The following is a 19741-nucleotide window of genomic DNA, read 5'->3' on the forward strand; positions in this document are numbered from 1 at the left end:
AGATAAGTTCGATAGAAGTGTGATACAATTCCATTTTTATCATATTAGTTAAAGTTTCGTTTTTTTTATGTTTTGAATTCAAAACGAAACAAAAAAAGTAATTTATTTGATCAAATGTACCCTTCCTAAGCAAAAAATAGTCATCCAAACAATAAAAAAAAACATTATTATTACTCATCGAGAATAATTGCTTTTTTTTGCCAATTTACATGTATGTACTTTTTCTTTTCAACAGTTTAGTCAACAATAACGTCGATGCCAATACTATTCACGCGATGCAAGGCTCGCGGCTTGTTACTTTCGATCGAAGTTTTTTTGTTACATTTCTTTGCCATCTAACAACAAAAAAAAAGCTCTGAAATTTGTTTATACAAAAGGGAAGTTTTTCTGTTATTTAATTTTCTACTTTTTATTATTAAATTTTCTCGACAAAGGTTTGATATATTTTTTTTCGATCTGCCATAACTTATAACTCAAAGGAAGTAGCATTCGATGTTGCCAATGACGACAGTTGAAAAAGAAAACAATGCAAAACATTTTAGAAATAGAAGCTTTCTATCTTCAATTGTACTTATGAGCGTAATCCTCAGAGGGTATCTCTAAATCACTAATGAACATCAGTATTATTATCTCAACAATTTATGGTGACTTAAAAAGCTTTACTTATACCTGCCACAGCTATTACTTCATCTTTCTGTTCTTCTACAAGTAAGAGATGATTAGGGCCTACAGTGACAGGGGCGACTTACTTTTGCAGCTTCTAAAGAACGGAAATGGGGGGATGTTTACAATAAATGTCTCAGAAACTGCAGAATCTTTGAGTGGATGGCGATATCAATGCGTTTTATATGCAAGTATAAAATTTAATTAAGTAGGAAAATTTCACCGCAAATTCACTGAGTTTTTTTTTATAGTTCCTAACAGTAAATTGGATCTCTAAAATGAAGTTGAATACAATTAACAGACTATAAAGGCAGTGTATATTAATATGTAACAACCCATCGTTGTCATGTGTAGAAGCTTGGCAATGTTCAATTGAGCTGTATGTAGTCAACCTCACCGTAAATTGTCTTAAAATAGTCCGTGCGTGGTTGTGAAAGTTGGTTTTGGATTTCATGCAAGTAGAAGCGGTGAAAAAGGTCCTCTCACATTACTCTGCCCTTATTAAGTTGAACTCCACTCTCCGTTTTTTTTTTTTTTTTTTTTTTTTTTTAGAAGAGAGGTTCTCTGGGAAATTTGCTACAGGTAGCCAAGTTATACTGACTTGTTCTAATGGATGATTGCCTTAATGTAGCTTCAGTTTTTAGAGATGGGGGTAGGATCGAGTTACTATATAGTGCAGTAGAATTATTTTAAGATGGGGAACACCGCGCACGCTGTAGTTTGTTGTGTGATAATCTAGATGGTCTTCAAAAAACGAAAGAAATAGTGATTCACTGTAGGTAGAAAGAGAGGATGTCATAGGCAACCTTAATGGCAAAGTTCGTTTACTTGAAATTAAAAACAAAACACGTAACTTATAGAAAGATCAGAAGAGAACTGGGATATCGTATTATGGTTAAATGGGAAATGTTTGTAATAAACCATCGAGTACTTTAAAATTTTAAAACTGTTTTTTTTTTTAAATTAAAACTTAAGTTTTTAGGATTTTTAATATTGTATATTGAGCTAATCCGCGTATGCATGCGCGCGCACTCTCCCCCCCCCCCCTACAACATACACATACCAGTTTCTTCTATCTCTCTCTCTCTCTCTCTCAGATTTGGCCTTTTTCACCAACACGCTCGTGCGAGAGAGCGAATAAACTCGATAAACCTAAGTGTCGTGTCGGAACCCTTAACGGTCGCATTTGGCCAACACTGCAAAAAAAAATAATAATAATAATAAAAGCGGATAATAGATAACAGAAGAGGGCGTGTTTTCATATTTTTGGCGTCCAGGGCACGTGCGGCCTCGTGTGTCGGCTTAAGTCGCCCGTAACTTCCTGACGACTGTGTGTGTGTGTGTGTGTGCAGGCATGAGCCGTAAGGACGCCATTTCTGGTTGCATGGTTTCTGATTATGGATCAAAAAACGACAAACACGAAAAGGCAAATTGAGACATCAACGATGGTGAGATCGCGTGGGAAACGCCACAGACAACGGAATATAGAGCACTTTGTGGCTTTCAGCAGTGCCATTGGTTGATGGGGAGATTTTATTGGCTCCTTTATTGGATTCACTGTTAGCAGTTTACGTTGGACAGATAGGAAAGATGCCGTCTGGTTCAACAGAAAAAAAAAATCGAAGTGTGAAGAGGAGACGAAACAGGAAATTGTGTAACAATTCATTAGAGCCAATAGAAAGCTGCAAGTTTGAAAAAAACTACAACGGCAATAGCAGAACTAAAATTAATAACATGTCCGAAAGTTATATTTTTCATAAATGAACTTTCGATAGGTGCGTATATAAATCACTAAACTATGATCCTAAAATCACTATTCCAGCAAATATAAATTTTTACATTAAAGAATATTATATATACATTTTTATTTTATAGCCGGATTAAAATATTTTCGTCATTATTTTAACAAATGATTTTTTAATGTAAAAAAATATTGCAACTCTAGCAAACTGCTTTCGGGTTATGTTATATGTCGAACAATTTTGTCTCAGGTTCAAATTTCTCTAATAAATGAATTACATAAAAACTCAAATAAAATTTTAAAAAAATCACCATTTTATTTCAAAATGGGTTTCATTCTTTCAAGGCATTCTCTAATGATGACAAATGTCTGTGTCAATGCAGACAAATCCGATATTTATTGAGTTTAAACAACCCGGTGAATGATGACGGAATCTTAACTGAGTGACACTTGTTACAAGAGTAATCCCCCCAAATCCCGTTTCTTTTAATTTCGGTATATCTGCTTTACGCTGATCGTTCTAATCCCATCCAGGATCTTTCCATCTACTCTTTTCTGGAACAAACGTACTCTCCCTCATCAAGTCCGCCTTTATTTCTGTCTGGCTACAAATATTTGATCGATGGTCTATCTGCCATCCGGATGTGAGCGATGACACCGATAACCAGCGTCGTCTGTCACACTATACATCCGTATGACGCGATAGAGATAGATCGAAGAAAAACATCTGGCGGGATGCGGCTCCTCTGCTGATGTATTGCAGGATAAACACATTGCCAGGGGCAGCATCGGTGGACAGTGTGACTGATGTTCATCTGACCAACTTCTTGGACAGTTGTGGAATTTACCAGGGCACACTTTACCCACTTCATCATTTCTTTTTTTTTGTTGTTTTTGCTACAGTTTGTGCTGCCTATAATTATCGCCTTTCGACTGTACGATAGACGATATATCCAAGCAAACTTAGTAGGCGATTTACCAACTCCCAATTGAATCTTCTCCAAAATGTGTCAAGTTCGAATCTTCATTAAAGTTAACTGATGCACAGATTAATGTTTAAGATGGTATTTTATTACTTCACTATCTAGCCGCATCAAAACTGCCATAGAACATATACTTCCACCCCACTCCACCCCATCTTCAGCAGACCCGTTGGTACCGCAATTATTAACACCAGTTCGGAGTTGGTTCAGTTACAAGAGCTACATAATTTTACTAGTTAAGTACGCCTAACACGTTTGGTAGTCTGACAGTCACTGAACTTACGAATTATGGTAAACAATACATCACTTTTTCCGTCAATAAGGCATGTATATCCTTCTTCGGGTCACAAGTAGATACTTCTGTACCTCATCTAATCTTGATTCAAATGTTTGATTCGGTTGGATTGGTCCGAATTATGATTATCCCCGAAGCTTCGAAATCATTGTATTATTTATATTAAATGCATGTGCTATTTCTGGTCGGTTTGATCACCTTCATCTGAAAAGTCTACACTACGTCTTCTCTTATAGTCTACAAATTAAAAATGTTATTTTGCTCCGATTTTGATTATTTATAATGCAATGATTGTTTAGTAGCGCAGAAAATCATAAGTAGAATAAAGCAGATATCATAACGAACGACAGCAGAAATTCTGGAAAGAAACATGCTACACAGCAGTATTTAGTTAAGCTTATAAATCACATATTTGATAGACATTTTCTGATGATTCAGCTCATTAAAAGTTACATCCCGATAGCACATTAGTGGAGCACGGGTTTATCTCAAATCCTATCTCTTAGAGATCACAATGAGAGGTTTACGAGCCACTTCAGCTCTCCAGTAAGCATAGTGACGGTACCAACACTGGATGACATTAAAAGATTATCAAAATATTCACAAGGGATGAAAGGTAACGTTAAATCAGTGATATTTAGTCAGCTCACTTGAATAAGATATTTCTAATACAGAACAGATACTAAGAAACATGAATAGAGATAGCATTAGTTTGAAATAATTGTGTAAAAGACTTATCCAGGTAAAACAAAACTAAAATCTTACAAAACGTGTTCTAATGTGAGCTAATTTTTGCAACTGCAGCTGACCATCAGTGTGTGTATGTGCACTAAATACAATACGTATTTAGTGCACACACACTAAATACACATGTATTGTGCACAAAAACTAATTGTCAGCTTCAGTTGTAGTTGGGACAATGCATTATTTGTTTCTTGAACCTGACACCAAAGGAATAATATTTAAGATCATCAATAGGCCTATCTGTTAAGAAAAAATTAACATTTATTTCTAAGGAGGTCAAAAGTTAGGAATGAAGAACCTATAAGTTAATTTCCCCCCCCCCGCCACACCCACTGGTGTGGAAGTACAATGCAAAGGCACGCGATGAATCACAACTTTAACAGAAAGTTAAAATCCATTTGTTTGTACCCAAGAGATGCTTACACTGTTCCTTCTATTATGTGGATTCTTCATCCTCATTCATAGCTATTTTTTCTCTCTCTCCAGACATTGAAATCAATCATACACGAACAATCACAAAAAAATTAAAATAAAAAATGATATTTTTTGTAATCTCCTTTCTTATTACTTTGGCTTTCTTTTTTTTTATTTTCTTTATAGGTTTTGCTCCATTTTTTCCAGTCCTCCAAACATATCGATCACTTTGCGCGAGAGGGGTCTCCACAAAGTTGGCATGTACCACGCATGCGCAATCGATTACGAGCCAACAGCTGTGAGAGGCAGTGGAAAAACCGGACCAGTGGTGTGAATATATACACAAGAATAAGTGATCGTTGAGGCAAAAATTTATCTCTCTCCACCGTCTCGAGTTGGAGAGGATGACAATTCCTTCATGTGAGTTATGCGAAAAATTAGTAAGAATGAAATATTTGGATGGAAAGTGATAATTTTAACGTGTGCGGTTTTCATTCGCTATTGCTTTTCAAAACGTCAGATACCAAAATAAAATTGGAGTGGGAAAAAACTGTCAAGTGAGACGCATTTTATAATTCATTTCTAGAAATGTATTTCAGCCATCTGAGAAACTAAAGCAAGTTTATCTGAACATATTTAGACGCAGATAATTGAGATTTTGATTTACGAGCAAAAGAAAGATGTAATTTTTTATGCGTACATTAAACGATGCGCAGGATAGCTTTGAACTTAAAACATCGTAATAATAATTGGACTGGGTAAACTTTCGCTTCATTTCTAAATTGAAATGGCATTGATAAAGTTGAAATCACTATAAATGTTCCGAATGTATAATATCACGATGGTTTTCAATTTTGTTTAAGCTATACCGCCAACATGGGTTGTCCAAGTATTGTACTATGAAGATGACACTAACCGTTATCTCAATTTCTGTGAAATTAAGTATTCTTTACTAGCAAATTTCAAACACTAGAGGTAAACACTAAAAGCTTTAAAATGAAGATGTCATTAACACTTTCTACGTGGTTTTTATAAAAATTCAGACGATATTATCATCATATTTGCTGTTGTACAAACCACCCAGTTTGCACAAAAGATACTGAAGCTATTTCTTAGATGCTTTAGGTCAGAAATGAATACTGAATATTATAATACGATAAAACGACTCCCCCATTCGCAGGGTGAGTAAAATAAAGAAGAAAAATCAAACAGTTGCGATTAACGACTAATATGTTACGACTAATACTAGTGGTGGTCGGTAGTGGCGTTGGTGTAGTTGCGGTCTGTTGGTGTATTGTGAGTGGTGGAAGCAGAGTTGTAGAGTGGATGCCCTCCTTCGATGAGTCTTTGGACTCCTTGGAGGTGACTAATAATAATAATATTGTTATCTAAAAACGGATAAATATTACTTTGTTTTTATAATAGTACGTGTTCTTCGTGACAATAATAAGCCACAAAGAAAGGCAAGATGAGCTGTTTGGAAAATTAGCTGAGAAGTTCATGTAAAATAAAAACCTGAAAAAAATTAAAGTATAGATTGAACTTCAATATTCATTTTTATATAGATTGTGTCGCAAAAAATGAAAATGGTGTCAGAGAAAATGGAAATCTAGAATGGTTGATAACTGGTGAATAATATTTACAGAAGACTTAAGACAAATATAAATTTTGTTTATTTAAATACATATTAAGTAAAAGAGAGAGAATAAACAAAAAATAACCAGGTTTATTATTCTCCTATTATATACGGTTAGTGGTTAGTTTTCTCACCTACCAAGAGATGGAGCTACTTCATTACACTAATACTATTAACTTTCACTCATTTTTTTGTTCGGGTTAGAATTAATTTTTAAGATATTTTGCAACAAATACTCATTGTTTGTAAGCGTTATCTAAGTTATCGTGCATTTAATAACTTTGTTTAAACATGAATAATTTATAGATATGAACAATTTGAAGATATAACATTTACATCTATCTAACATGTACTTTATTTGTATTTAAATATTAATTAAAGCTTTCCAGTAACATATTGGGAATATTTTTGATATCGGTGGTGATTTTTTTATTCTTTAAATAAGATGTTTTTGAAATAAGAAATTAGGCTCAGACAAGTCCTTCTCTCCCTGGACTGCATTACATAGTCCCCTAATTTATGTCAAGAGGTTGAATAAATTATGGTATGCAAATATTTGGAAAAAAATGTATGCACGTAAATTAACAAACACGACAAAAAGTTTGCATCTAACAGTATGTCTTGTGAATAATATATTGCAAAATATTCGCTATCTTATTATCTGCGACAAGTTATATCATTTCGTTAGCAACAGTACTTTCTTAATCAGATTAGTTAACAGAATGCTGCAAAAAATTACCCAGAGACTGTAGAACGTAAACTATAAAGACAAGTTAGTGATAATGCGGATTATACGATATTTTTATTATGTGTTCGACTGACGTACATCTCATCTGGCCTCGCTTCCCACATAACTAAGAGGATCATAATAGTTCACTTGGATGATATCTTAAATGGAGAAAATGTGACTGACATTATAAGAAATTCAATAATGGAAGAACCACCTGTAAGTATGGGTTTAAATAGTACATTAGGACTCACGAAATGTGAAAATTGTAGGGAAAAAAATTAGTCTGTGGTTAATATCAGCGAAGCTTTTCCGTAAAATAAAGAGCTTCAATTGCAATAAAGACGTCTTATTACAAGGATACGGAGATATGGAAAGTGGCCAAAAAGCAAAGCTCAGTCAAATAGATATAAAACTGGAGGATATATTAGATCCATTCATATTTCACAACGAAATATAGAAAGAAACTAAAACAGTTTCGAAATTTACCAGAGAGTATGAGAATATAATCGAAGTTGTCCTGGCCTGCAGTACTTAAAATACACGAGCTCTACCCAGGAGCTCATAAGTTCACCTTTTATTAGTGCATAAATTAAGTATCACTAGTCTGAAAGTTGTTTAAAACTGTTGGTTCTCATCAGACCAGGCAGAAATCTAAAGCAAAAAAAAAAAAAAAACTTCACGCCTGCATAATCAGTTATTAATAAAAGGCGAACACACGGGCTTCAGGGCAGAGCGCTGTCTTTTAAGTAGTGTAAACCAAGGCAACTCTAATACCGAAAGTTATTTTCTCATAAGTTCGTTAGGGAATTTAAAGTTTATTTCTTATATTGGACTATAAAATGTGACTTAAGCAAATGGAAGCCTTTCTAGTCTGTGATTCAGTGACAAATTTAATTGTTTCCAAACGAAATATGGGTGTCAAATATTACAGAAACACACTTTGGCCCTGGCGTATAACAAATGAATTATATAAACAGACTAACCCAAAAAAAATTACGAGTACAATAAAAAGAAACAGATGGATATGGGTTGGAGGGCCTGAAATTGGACAGGAGAGATTCCAAGGGTAGCTTTGACATGAAAGAAAAAGGAAAAATCTAAACTAAAATGGCAGAAAGGAAAGAAGAATGGCTGACTGGTAGAACAGCGGTATTAATTGTACAAGACAGGTATCTGGAGGAAACGGATCATGGCCTTATAGGACATGGAGTGCGAAGACGATAAGAAAGTAACCGTATATGGAATTAGTTCTTAAATAATCGTTACGTAATCCAAGTTAAATAATAAGAACTAAAGAATAAACAGATTGTTCACCATGATGATCACTGATACAACAAAAAATGGACGGTAACAAAAATGCTACTCAAACGAATCTGTAAATAAACGTCTGTGTAATATACAATGTATATTATATAATATTAATAATTAAAAGCATTTGGTCTTGCTATTTTGTTGTTTATTTCTTTTTCTTATTTTATTTTTTTTTACGATAGGTCTGATTTGTTCTATTATTCGCCTAATTAAGAAGCCTTTTCACTATTGCAAATGCATTCCATGTATATTTAAAAGTGTACAAAGTAAAGAAGCGACAGGGTTGACCTCTTTATTAAATGTGGTTTGGGCTTCAACAGGTCGTTAGCTGCAAATGTCATTTTCTCCGATGGATGAAAACACATTTAGGAAATGAGTTGAACTAAATTAGAACTATTTCATGTAATCAATTCTTTCCATCGCTCAGAATTGACAATATTCCTTAAGAATAATATCACTGTGGTTTAGTTTTAGACAGCTGAATAACCTAGCATGACTTATTATCGAGTGAGAGAGTGGACCAACTTGGAAAAGCGATTTTAATTTAAATGCAGTCTAATAAAATACTTTTAAATATGCAAAAGTGTGATGTCTACGCAGGTTATCGCGGCCGTAAAATCAGTTTCAGTTTTGGATATATGCAAACTACTAAAGCGAACATTGATCAGTAGAAGAGTTGATTGTACATTGTTTTTCCTAGAGAACATTCCAATTATTGTAAATTTCCGAAATATGTTTAAATTAAGTAAAGATTATATTTCAAATAATATATGAGGTCTGTGTTTTGAAAAATCCAGATTGGATGTATATTTCCACGCCAACAGTTTGTTATTAGAGTAGTGCTAAAAGATGTCTGTGTAGGGTTGGATAAGTTCAGTCTGCTCTGGTAAGTCCGTAAGATTTCAAAAGAAATTAATTTAATATTTCCTTAAAGGAACACCCATTTATTTTAAATGTATTGCTAATAACATCGCTAAAACGTTATCTTCATAGCGCTTAAATCCAACACATTCAAAAGAGTTAACATCACGAAACACTTGAACACCCCTCTAATAGGTAATATCAAAGTGCTTTCTTCTCCTTTGTACTAGTCGGAATTCCTTGAAGGCTTCGAACGTCAAACAGGCGTAGGTGACCTGAACTCTAGCCTCATGACCGCTATCCACGGACAGTATTACCCTCACACACACAGGCGATACGTCTGTGCCTTAAGGTTATTGATCTGCTAGCCTCTAGTACGTAATAACACGACTACAAGTGAAACCAAGAGGTCCCCCTTCTGATAAATTGGAGGAAGGGAAAAAAGCAATTTGATCTTTGAATGCTCGATGCACATTAAATACCATGACGTCAACGAACGTCGTTCCTCTTAACATTTAAATGATTAGGGTAAGGATGGCCCACTTACGAACTGTCGATTTCAGGGTTAATAAAGAATAAGGCAGTTTTACGGAATGAAAAAAAAACTTCAAGATATAGCGACCAAAGTAAATATGTCCAAAAACAGCGAAACAAGTTCAGTACTCAATGGATGTCAAGTTAGGGTTTCTGTTTAGAGTAATAATAAAGTATGTAAATCCCTATAAGTATCCCTAGGTGGGCCAAAGGTCAAATAACCAACGACAAAAACTGGGCCTCTAGAGATCAAATCTTAAACTTTTTCAATCCACTTCAGGTCTCCAATAACACATCGGTGTTCTCACACCAACGTGCTGAAATTCATTTGTTATCCAGCGTCAATACGCCTTGGAAGAGAGCGAAGAAACTCAATGAAAATTGAACTAAACGGGAAAAAGTCTTCTTGGAGTATATCTCTTAGTGTTGAGATGGACATTGATCTGTAGCAGCGAAATTAAGAGAATTTCTGCAGTAAATATCCGAAGCGTAAGTAAGGACGTATTCTGAACATCCTAAAACTGACAGTATCCCAACACTAGGATTATAACTTGAAGCCCTTCTGTGGAGTCCAGGGAAGCCATAAATGGAGTGTGAGTGAGGAAGAGTTCTTCATTCTTCATTCTCACCACTTCGGAAGAGTGGTGAGAATGAAGATGTTCTTAGCACAGTTATGAAAGAAAGCCCAATAACTAAAATCATGAATGTAACGTTTAGTGTTTATATCGGAGGATAATCAGAGATTGCAGATGCATCTTCCTTCTTTGGAAAACATTATCCTAGACGTGAGAAGATATGTGGTATATATTTCCTAAAAATATGTAAATCAATTAGAGTTTGTAATTTAGGCAGAGGAATCGCTGAAGCAGCAATTTTTCGTCCAAAGATGGACGAGAAAGTTCTGCTTTTGGAATGGGCCCCCAGGATAGATGGTAGGACTAATTAAGGTAGCTGTTGTGATGGGGTGGAAAAGAGTCCTCCAAAGTGGACAAATTTCTCATGCATGTCACTTGGAGTAGGAGATGTTCCATTCACTTAAGTTCTAATATAAACTTCTACTCTTATATAACGCCCAGATTTGGACATAAAGACACTTCCTCTTTCTTTCTTTCCTCTTGGATTGAACAGATGATGCAGGATGATATTCTACTTATCGGGAAGGAGGATGCTCTCTGGTGAATTCCGTCTCCAAGTAGTGATTTTGATTATTTGTAATAGAGGTTTTTACTGAGTAACATCCCAATAATGCATCAGTACATGAGTGGGCTGTGAGTTGGGCAGACCGGAAATCGTGCTACAGAGATCAGAGGTGACTGTTTCAAGCAGCAAGTAGAGGGGTGGACTCACCGAGTGATCAAATTCATTAATTCATTTCCCACCTAAAGACATTACAAACACCCATGACAACAGCGGGATGCATATCTACAGTCTATTGGTTGGATAGTAGCGACTATCCACTCCGCAAGCAAGAAGCGTCGAAATAAATAACATTGTGTTCATCGTCATCACCAACTCACAGATTCCAAGAGTTTGGACAGAAACATTGGTAGATTGAAGGTCACCAATGGTGACCAACGCTAACAATCCTCTTCTATGTTGCAAGTATGGTTGAAACTAGGCTTTGTCTACAGATCGTGTTTTAGTTTATCATAGCCTTCTAAACAGAAATGGGTTTATAAGACCTGCACAAAATACGGAGGTGTTGGGATAGCTGTATTTAGTGTTTATAAAAGCTGATTTCCAGCAGTTATTATCGACTCTCAGTGAAGGAGGAGTTCTGGTTTCAAAGCACAGCAAAATCAAAGTTGATCGTAAGGAAAATGAGAAATGAAGTGAGCCACTTGTGCAAAAAATGTCGCTTCCCCCAAAAGCGTTCGAAGTAGTGATCAATGGAATCACGTGGTACTCTCGCGATGAACGGCACGACTGCAGACACTACACGAAATAAGTGGCGGACAAACAAGAGCCTGCAGAATTGAGATAATATCTACTGGCTCGACCAATCAAACCCCTCGACTCCTTTCCCCCAAACTGACTGCTCACAATCGAAGTTAGCAACGACTTCTCTCATCAAAATGAACCGTGATTTCGTTAGTCCAAAATGAGGCTTCCCCCCCCCATCGCAATGCCGCCAAAGGGGAACACTCGTCGCATCACCTCCATTGACGTAAACGAATTACGAGTCGGACATGCATAAAAGTTGCCAGAGAGGCCGAAGTGCTACCATCAGCGGAAAAAAAAAAATTCTTTCCCTTCATCCCCTTTTATATCACATTAGTGACAGCTGTCTTTGTTAGCGATTCGCCAACGGCAACCTTAGCGGAGCGTTTTCCATGGTTCTGACTCTGCGTTCTCTCTCTCTTTTTTTTTATTTTTCTTTTCTTAGTAGCCACTTTAAAGCCTAACAAGCCGCCAGTCCCAAGCTGCGGCAAAAAATGCACGCGTTCATTTGCTTAAAGCAAAAAAAGGGACTTCAGAGGAGGGGGGGGAGTGGAGTACGTGTTCTTATTACAGCTATTTGCATCATCTTTCATCTCTTTTGATATGGAGACGGGATTCAGCGATCTTTCAACTCGCGTTTGTGTGTGTGTGTGTTTCGGAAGAACAGAGTGGACAAAAAAAAAAAGAGTCCCCCCCCCGCCTTGCTCTTTAACATATAAAAACCAAGTCGTAATTTAATTCGTTGGCCATCATTCAAGAGACAAGCTCGTTCTGCATTGGAAATAACCCACACGAAGGTCAGACGAGTTCGTGTGAGGTCAACATTCCGGAGACAGAAATATCCAAATTAATTCTACAATTAATTTAGAACCATTTCAATTCACCAGTCGAGAGAGAGACGCAATGCCAGATTTCTTTTTTCAGTTTATTATTATAAGCAGGGTGGTTAATCAATGCAATTCTAATGGCGAATCTCATTCAGCCAAGTTGGACGCCCCTTAATCACCCATCATCTACTCCGTACACTCAGTGGCAGTTCCTGGCTAGCCACACATGCAGCGCCGTGGCTCAGTATGCCACAGGCATTCACTCGACACTCTCCAACCGACCACATTTTCCATCCCCCCCCCCATACTTAATTCGGTGCGCTTTAACAAGGGGAAACTTGTTACAGAAACCCAGGGGCTGTAGCCTCCGGGGATCTCAGCACCGCGTCCGTTGAACCTAATCAGACTTTCTTTTTTTGTCCCACTTCCTGCGGACAGTTCGAACGGGCGACATGCAAAAGGTGGAAGTGCAAAGCAAAGGATTCCGTTAAGTCTTGACCTGCACGAACGTAGCGGTATTGTATGCACTCGGCTTTTTTTTTTTAAGCCACCCCAGCGTACTTAAGGGTTTTAGTCTCCCAAAAAGTTGGAATAGAACATGCAATAGAAGTGCACAGTTCTATTAATACTTTTAGATTCGTAAGTTTATAAATCTATTGATTATAAACGAATTAGATAATTGAAGCTAACCTTAAGGATATATGTAATTCAAAAACAGATAAATATTAAGTTTTTTTTTTTTTTTTTTTTTTTTAGTAAGAGGAATGCTGTATGATGACGTTAAAAATGAGTAAGAAGGTAGGCTTATAAAATCTATACAAAAGCGTCTATGATATGGCTGGTTTAACTGAGCAAGAAAAATAAATTTATGCTATTTAAAATGCTTCTGTAAGTTAGATGTCAATTATTAAACCTCCCTCACAAAATCGAAGTACTTGTTACAGGAAGATGCTAAGAATAGGTACAGAAAAATCACAAATGAAGAGCTCTATCGGAAGATACAACCAAAAACAGAATCTAATGCAGAAGATTATAAACCGGAAGCAGCAACTGTTTGGACACATCTGCAGAATAAGTGAGCAGCGGAAGATAAAGACATTCATGTTTGGTATTATGGATGGTGTGAACAGAAGAGGTAGACCATACAGAGAATGGATAGACGACATAGAGGACTGGTGTGGAATGAGTGTACCGAAACTTCGACACTGTTCACTTGACAAAGAAAGGTGGAAGAAGATAATGAAAGGGGCACTGGACACCAACGGGCAGTGAGCCCATGGTTCGTGATGATGAAACTCGAAGTGGTCACCACAACCATGAACGGGGGAAGGGATTTTGAACTCTACATAGACTGCTGAGTATACTCCTAAGTGAAGGTAAAGAACTTACCAGAATTCCAATGACCACCACGTAAGGGAAAAAATCAAACTTTTTAGATGGAGGGATTCAACTAAAAAGTGAATAGGGTAAGCTTGAACAGTGGTATACAAACACAACATTAGCACTAAATGAACATATTGATTATTAACTAGCGCAGAGTTTTTATTTGGCATAATGGAGGTTAAAACAGCTAGTTATCATTGAGTTTATATTTCAAGTAATGTGGTTTAGATAATCATAAAGCGATATTCTTTTGACGCACGACTTAACAACCAACTGCAAGTCGTTCGTATGATAGGCTCAGTAATTCATTAAAGTTGTTTACCACAAAGAGTGGATTAAAACACCGCAGACATGTATACTTTAAACATCGACCTGTCAAATAAACTGCCTTTGTTTACTTCTTTCACTTTTTTTTTTTTTTTTTTGACGAGAAGGCTTAGAAACAAAAGAAAAACAAACAGAAGCCTTTGCTTGTTTTGCTGGTAAAGAAGATTTAAATAATGCCAAAACAAATTTCGTATCATTAAGAAATCATGACGGGAAGCAACTGTTATCTGCGAAAAACGAAGCAAAGTTGAACAAATGCAGGGATGTTCCAGTGGCGACATAAAACTACGAGCTATTCCGGGAGACGAGCAGTGAATCCGTAGGGTTGCATTAATTTAATTAACAATGTCTTCTCCAAGCGGTCTTTTTTTTTTTTTTTTTTGATCAAGGGAGCAGCAAAGGTTATTGGGGAACTATGTGAAAGCGAAGATGAGGAAGGGGTGTATTTGACGTTCGACATGAGATGTGACACTTAATTCGCTCCGCTGCAATTCAAATGAGCCCTTTCGGAGACGATTGCCACCAGACTTAGTCGCGAGGCGAGATTGGGGGAGAGTGGGGGGGGGGCTTCTACTCGGTGTCTCAGCCAATAAGAGTTGCTTCTGTCACCTAACGTGCTGTCACGCTCGGGCACGTGCGGCTCTCACACTTATCAGCGCTACAGCCAAGCTCCGACATGACCCAGGCAACCTGGAGATTTATCGCGTTTTAATTGTAGCGACCTGGGTTGCCTTGACAACGGGGTTCTGTTGTGGTTGTTGGTGCAGGGATGCATACGAATAGAGATGGGCGAAAGATAACGGCGGAGTCACGACCTTCCGGATCCACTTCTGAATTGGGTAGTGGAAAAGGCGAAAGAGGGGGAATGGGTTTTTTTTTACCCCCCCCTCTTCAATTTCCCCTTCTAAACAAGACGGAAGATATATGCGCGTCTAGTGTAAGGTATGAAAAGAGCTCGCGTGCACCCTGTTCACACCTCCGCTTGCTTTCATGAGTTGACAGTGAAAATAGCGTCATAAATTAGTTAGTCGGCAGTAATTAGAGGGGAGTAAGAAATGGCTTTAGTGGGAAGGCCGTGCCGCTAACCATAGAGTTAAAATCTCGTGCAATGTAAACAGCCTTGCAACGACTGAGTACACATCGTTGTAATTATCAGCGTTGCCTACGGAGGCCTTGTGTCACTACGTTGATAAATATAGATGCTGTATTTATGAAGCTGGAGTACTCTTATGGATGTCAGTTTGTATCGAGGAAAATAATCTCACTGGAGAATTTCTGAAGAATAACTGAAGGAAAAAAAACCCTCACGTGTTGAACGTGATAAAGAACTATTCTATAAAATGAGTTTTATTTAGTACTCCGTCAAATGATCTTCCACTCACCAAATTAATCCAAAAAACCGGTTTTAGAGATAAACATCGAGAATTTGAAAGCCCTGATGATTAAATTATTCTCTGTAATTTATTTATTTTAAAACATCCGACTGTTTTTCCCTCCTCCTTATTCAATTAATAAAAAGCATCTTTAGTGGACGAAATATCTGCAGTTGATACTTAAAAATTCCAGAAGTAATAAAATATTATGTTTTAATGTAATAAAATATTACAGAAGCCAAAAGCAGACATCTTTTTTTTCTTTTCTTCTTTTTCAGATGATTCTTTTAGCAACTAAAAATTTCCCAAAATTTTCCAGCCGCGTACTACACATGCAATTCAAATATTCCCTGATCAATTAAGTTTTTATCACAGACTATTATATAATGATTTACAGCTGGAACATTCCACACAATATAAAAAAAAGCAAGTTCAGGCAAAATCCTACCAGGAATAAAAATTGCGAAATAGATAATTATAGTTAGCATTACCTCTATTCTTATAGATCGAGCGCCAGCCTGCTCATTAAGATGACTAAAATATTCAACAAAACTATTTTTCCAAGTATTATTAAATAATAATTATGCATCAATATTTAACTATCTAGATCCAATTTAGCAGTAAAATTATTAAATTTATACAACGCTAGTGAAGATGTATTTTCATACACCATAATTGCACGCAAAAATTAAGCCATAATATAAATAGGAAATAAACATTTGCTTATAATTGCATTTATCATTTCTTAGCAAGAAAGCAAACAAAAGGTGGCGTAGTGTTAGTAATTGGCTGACGCGACAGAAATTACTATTGTGGCGCCTCCTGTGTATTTTCATGTCCGGAGTCAAATGAAACATTTATACATAATAGAGGATTCTGAGCAGTCTGACATGTTTTAGTATATATTTGGATGCCCCAAACGTCCAGAATAGCTACAACCCAAACTAGAATTGTGGTGCTTAAATCCCTGAAAGAGAGATTAGTACGGGCTAATTGAAAACGTGCTTGGGTTAGTAAATGATATATAATTCGCCTACCAGTAATACCGGAACTGTCAGCACATATCAAAGAAGTAGAGCCTGGAACTGTGCTTTGGGGTCAAAATTTGCATTTTTTTTATATATATATATATCGTACATTGATTAGAAATGTTACCGTACTTTTAAAGATGCAATTTGCAATAATTTCGGCTTTAAACATTAGCAGTTACCTTTTAAAATGTGTATTGTTATTCAAGACCAGTAATAAGACCATAATTTGCAGTGTTATTTAATCCCAAACTGCTGTCCATTACATGTGTATGCATCATAAGTTGATATGATACTAGAGGCTTTGTGTGTCTTCAGTTACTGCGTGTATGTTGTTAAAAACTAATTTAGCAATGCACTTCTAATTTAAGTCTTCGCTTACGGAAGCCGTCCGCTGAAAAATATCTGTTTCGGATGGTCGGAAATTTGAAACTGATTATTGATTGGGCGCTGACTTCTACGATTTAATTAACGTTATTAACCTGGCCTCTTTCTGCAGGGAACATTCTAGGAGTCAATGGGCTTTCTGGGAAACGTAGCAAACATATGTCTGTGATCCTGAAGTGATTAATCGACCAGACAATGAGGATCATGGTCCTGGATGTCACAGACAGCAGTGATAGTGGTAATGCTACAGGAACATCTCGTTTCAGCGAAATACAACAGATATTTAACGCACCCAAGTAAATTACAAATGAAAGCTCTTATCGGTTGTGTAAAAACAAAATCGCTTGAAGACTAATTTTACTTAAAGGTGGGAATATAAGACCAGTTTTTTTGATAACGTTAAACTTGAAGGAAAGGGTAAGATACTTGGTCTTTAAATAATTGAGTTATTTAAATAAGTGTATATAACATAATAATTATTAATAATAAGTGCATATTACCGTAGTTCTAAATACACATGGTATTTACTGTTATTAATTTGAATAATATTCAGAGACTCGTTAACCGCTGTTGTTCGACTTAAGTCTTTTGAATAGTGGTAAATGAATTAAAAACATACTCACTTTTAAGAATCCGTCCGATGTATTAGATGAGATTGCTTCATTGGCGTCTGAAATAAAAATTAAACAGTCTTAGAATGACAATAGTTAAAATATTTATTCGTCAGTGTAAACAAAAACATTATCACCATTTGTTACAATTTGTTTATGGCGAGCAAAAGAAGACAAGAGAGAGAGAGAAGCGATAGAAGAACAAAAAATAAATAAACAGTCAAAAGCGATAGGGAAGAAAGAGAATACTACCAACTGTTGGAGAAAGCGAATTGCGAAGCATCCAGAATGCGCTCATAGTTAGACAAGAGTACTTTAACAGTAGACTAGCATTGTTTACCATACATCAATCGTGCAGCTGTCATAAGGTATTGGGATGGCTTGAGCACAGCACATTAGTTGCTTAGCAGGCGAGACATTTTAATGCTAAAATCCTTGGAAGGCGGTTTCAAATGGATGACGAAAAAAAAACTCGTGTGTTAGGATCGGTTGTGGTAAGAGAAGTACAGGGAGGGGGGGGGGGTAACCAACGCAACGACTTGTGTGTTATTCCCAAACGTTCAACGCAGTGAAAAATTGAAAAAGTACCCCAAGTGTGAGAGAAAAGAAAATACTGTTGGGATGTTTGAATATTCAAGAAAACGCCTGGGTATGGTGCACAAAGGGGAATAATACGTAAGAAATAAAAAGAGTCAGAAAGCAGCAAGTGAAAAAACTGAAAGTTAACATGAAAAGTAAACAAAACAACAGAAGTAAACAAAGATGGGGAAAACTATGAGAGTTATTAAAAAACGTGAAAGTAATGATCCTGAAGAGGATGCAAGTGTGAAGAGGATGCCATCGAAATAAGGAAAGATTACACACCACATAAATCTGGGCCCCCATTTTACTCGAATTACTTCAAAAAGAAACAGTTTAACTTATTAACTTAAACATCAAGTAACCTAGAATGTTCTCCGACTTCGGTAATTACAGTATCCTAATGAGCCTATCAGTGATGTAGGCGGGGTTTGTATGATCGCGGGCTAACAGACTCAACCAAGGATGCCAGGATGATGAATGTGTTACTTATTTTGCGGCAAAAGATTTCAAACTTACACAACACATCTGCTGTTGATAAATTGGGCAAACACGCTTGACATACATTAGTCATACCGAGGTTTAACAGTAGCTTTTATATTCCTTCTGGGAATAAGTAGATGCTATTACAGAGTACAATACGGTGTTTATTTAAGTAGAGCCACTTTTAAGGAATAGTTTCGATCTTAATGTTGATTACCGAGTACCTTCATTATTCCTATTCATTCAATAGCACCTGGCTAGAAGACGCGAAGCCCTCATAACAATGCCTACAAGGATTGTAAGTCTTGTTGTGATGTAAAAGTTATTTGTGAGTTTCTATTTAATACTTTTGACCCTATTTAAAAGCAAGAATATTAAATCTAGCTGATGATAAACTCCAAAAGTAAATTCCTCCTGTTAAAACTCGTATTCCTACTTGAAATCCAGCACTTATACACGTCATATGTGGAGTTCATCAAGTAGTTGGTTGTTCGGTATCTTTAAATCCAATAATTTCATCATCATTAAAATAAAGATAGGGCTTTTGTGATTTATGATAATTCATTCCATTGGTGATCTCTATTATTAAACATAGCTCAGTCAATTTCGACGGTTGTTTCGATGATTTGGGTTGGAAAGACTAGGTTTGAATCTCGCCTAAAACGCGAAGAACCTTCATCAGGGATTTTCAAATGATGGAGAGCTATTTAAGTTTTTCCTCCTGCGTTTTCATCTTGCAAAAAAGGCAAACTGGACATTGGAACACATGCAAAAGCCATAAAAAGGCTAATGATCTAAATGCAGTGTACGAGGTTCGAAATTCAGTAGATATAAAGGAAAAAGTAACGGATTTCTGTCCCAAATGCAGATTTTGCATCTCAACACATTAC

At 36.4% G+C, this 19741-nt stretch overlaps 1 protein-coding gene across 3 annotated transcripts in view; it reads right to left on the reverse strand.

Annotated features, from left to right (window-relative positions):
* The window catches only part of LOC150097934 (teneurin-m-like), a 670875-nt gene that overhangs the window by 300270 nt on the left and 350864 nt on the right, over window positions 1-19741 (reverse strand). For all 3 annotated transcript variants that reach the window (XM_090406516.1, XM_090406518.1, XM_090406515.1), the window contains one exon: window positions 17802-17848. The gene's annotated coding sequence lies outside the window, so the exon portion shown is untranslated. The remainder of the gene's footprint in view (window positions 1-17801; window positions 17849-19741) is intronic.

Source organism: Typopeltis vanoorti, chromosome 16, assembly GCF_054136105.1.
Source record: "Typopeltis vanoorti isolate ZY-2024b chromosome 16, IOZ_Tvanoo_1.0, whole genome shotgun sequence".
NCBI classification, from domain to species: Eukaryota; Metazoa; Arthropoda; class Arachnida; order Uropygi; family Thelyphonidae; genus Typopeltis; species Typopeltis vanoorti.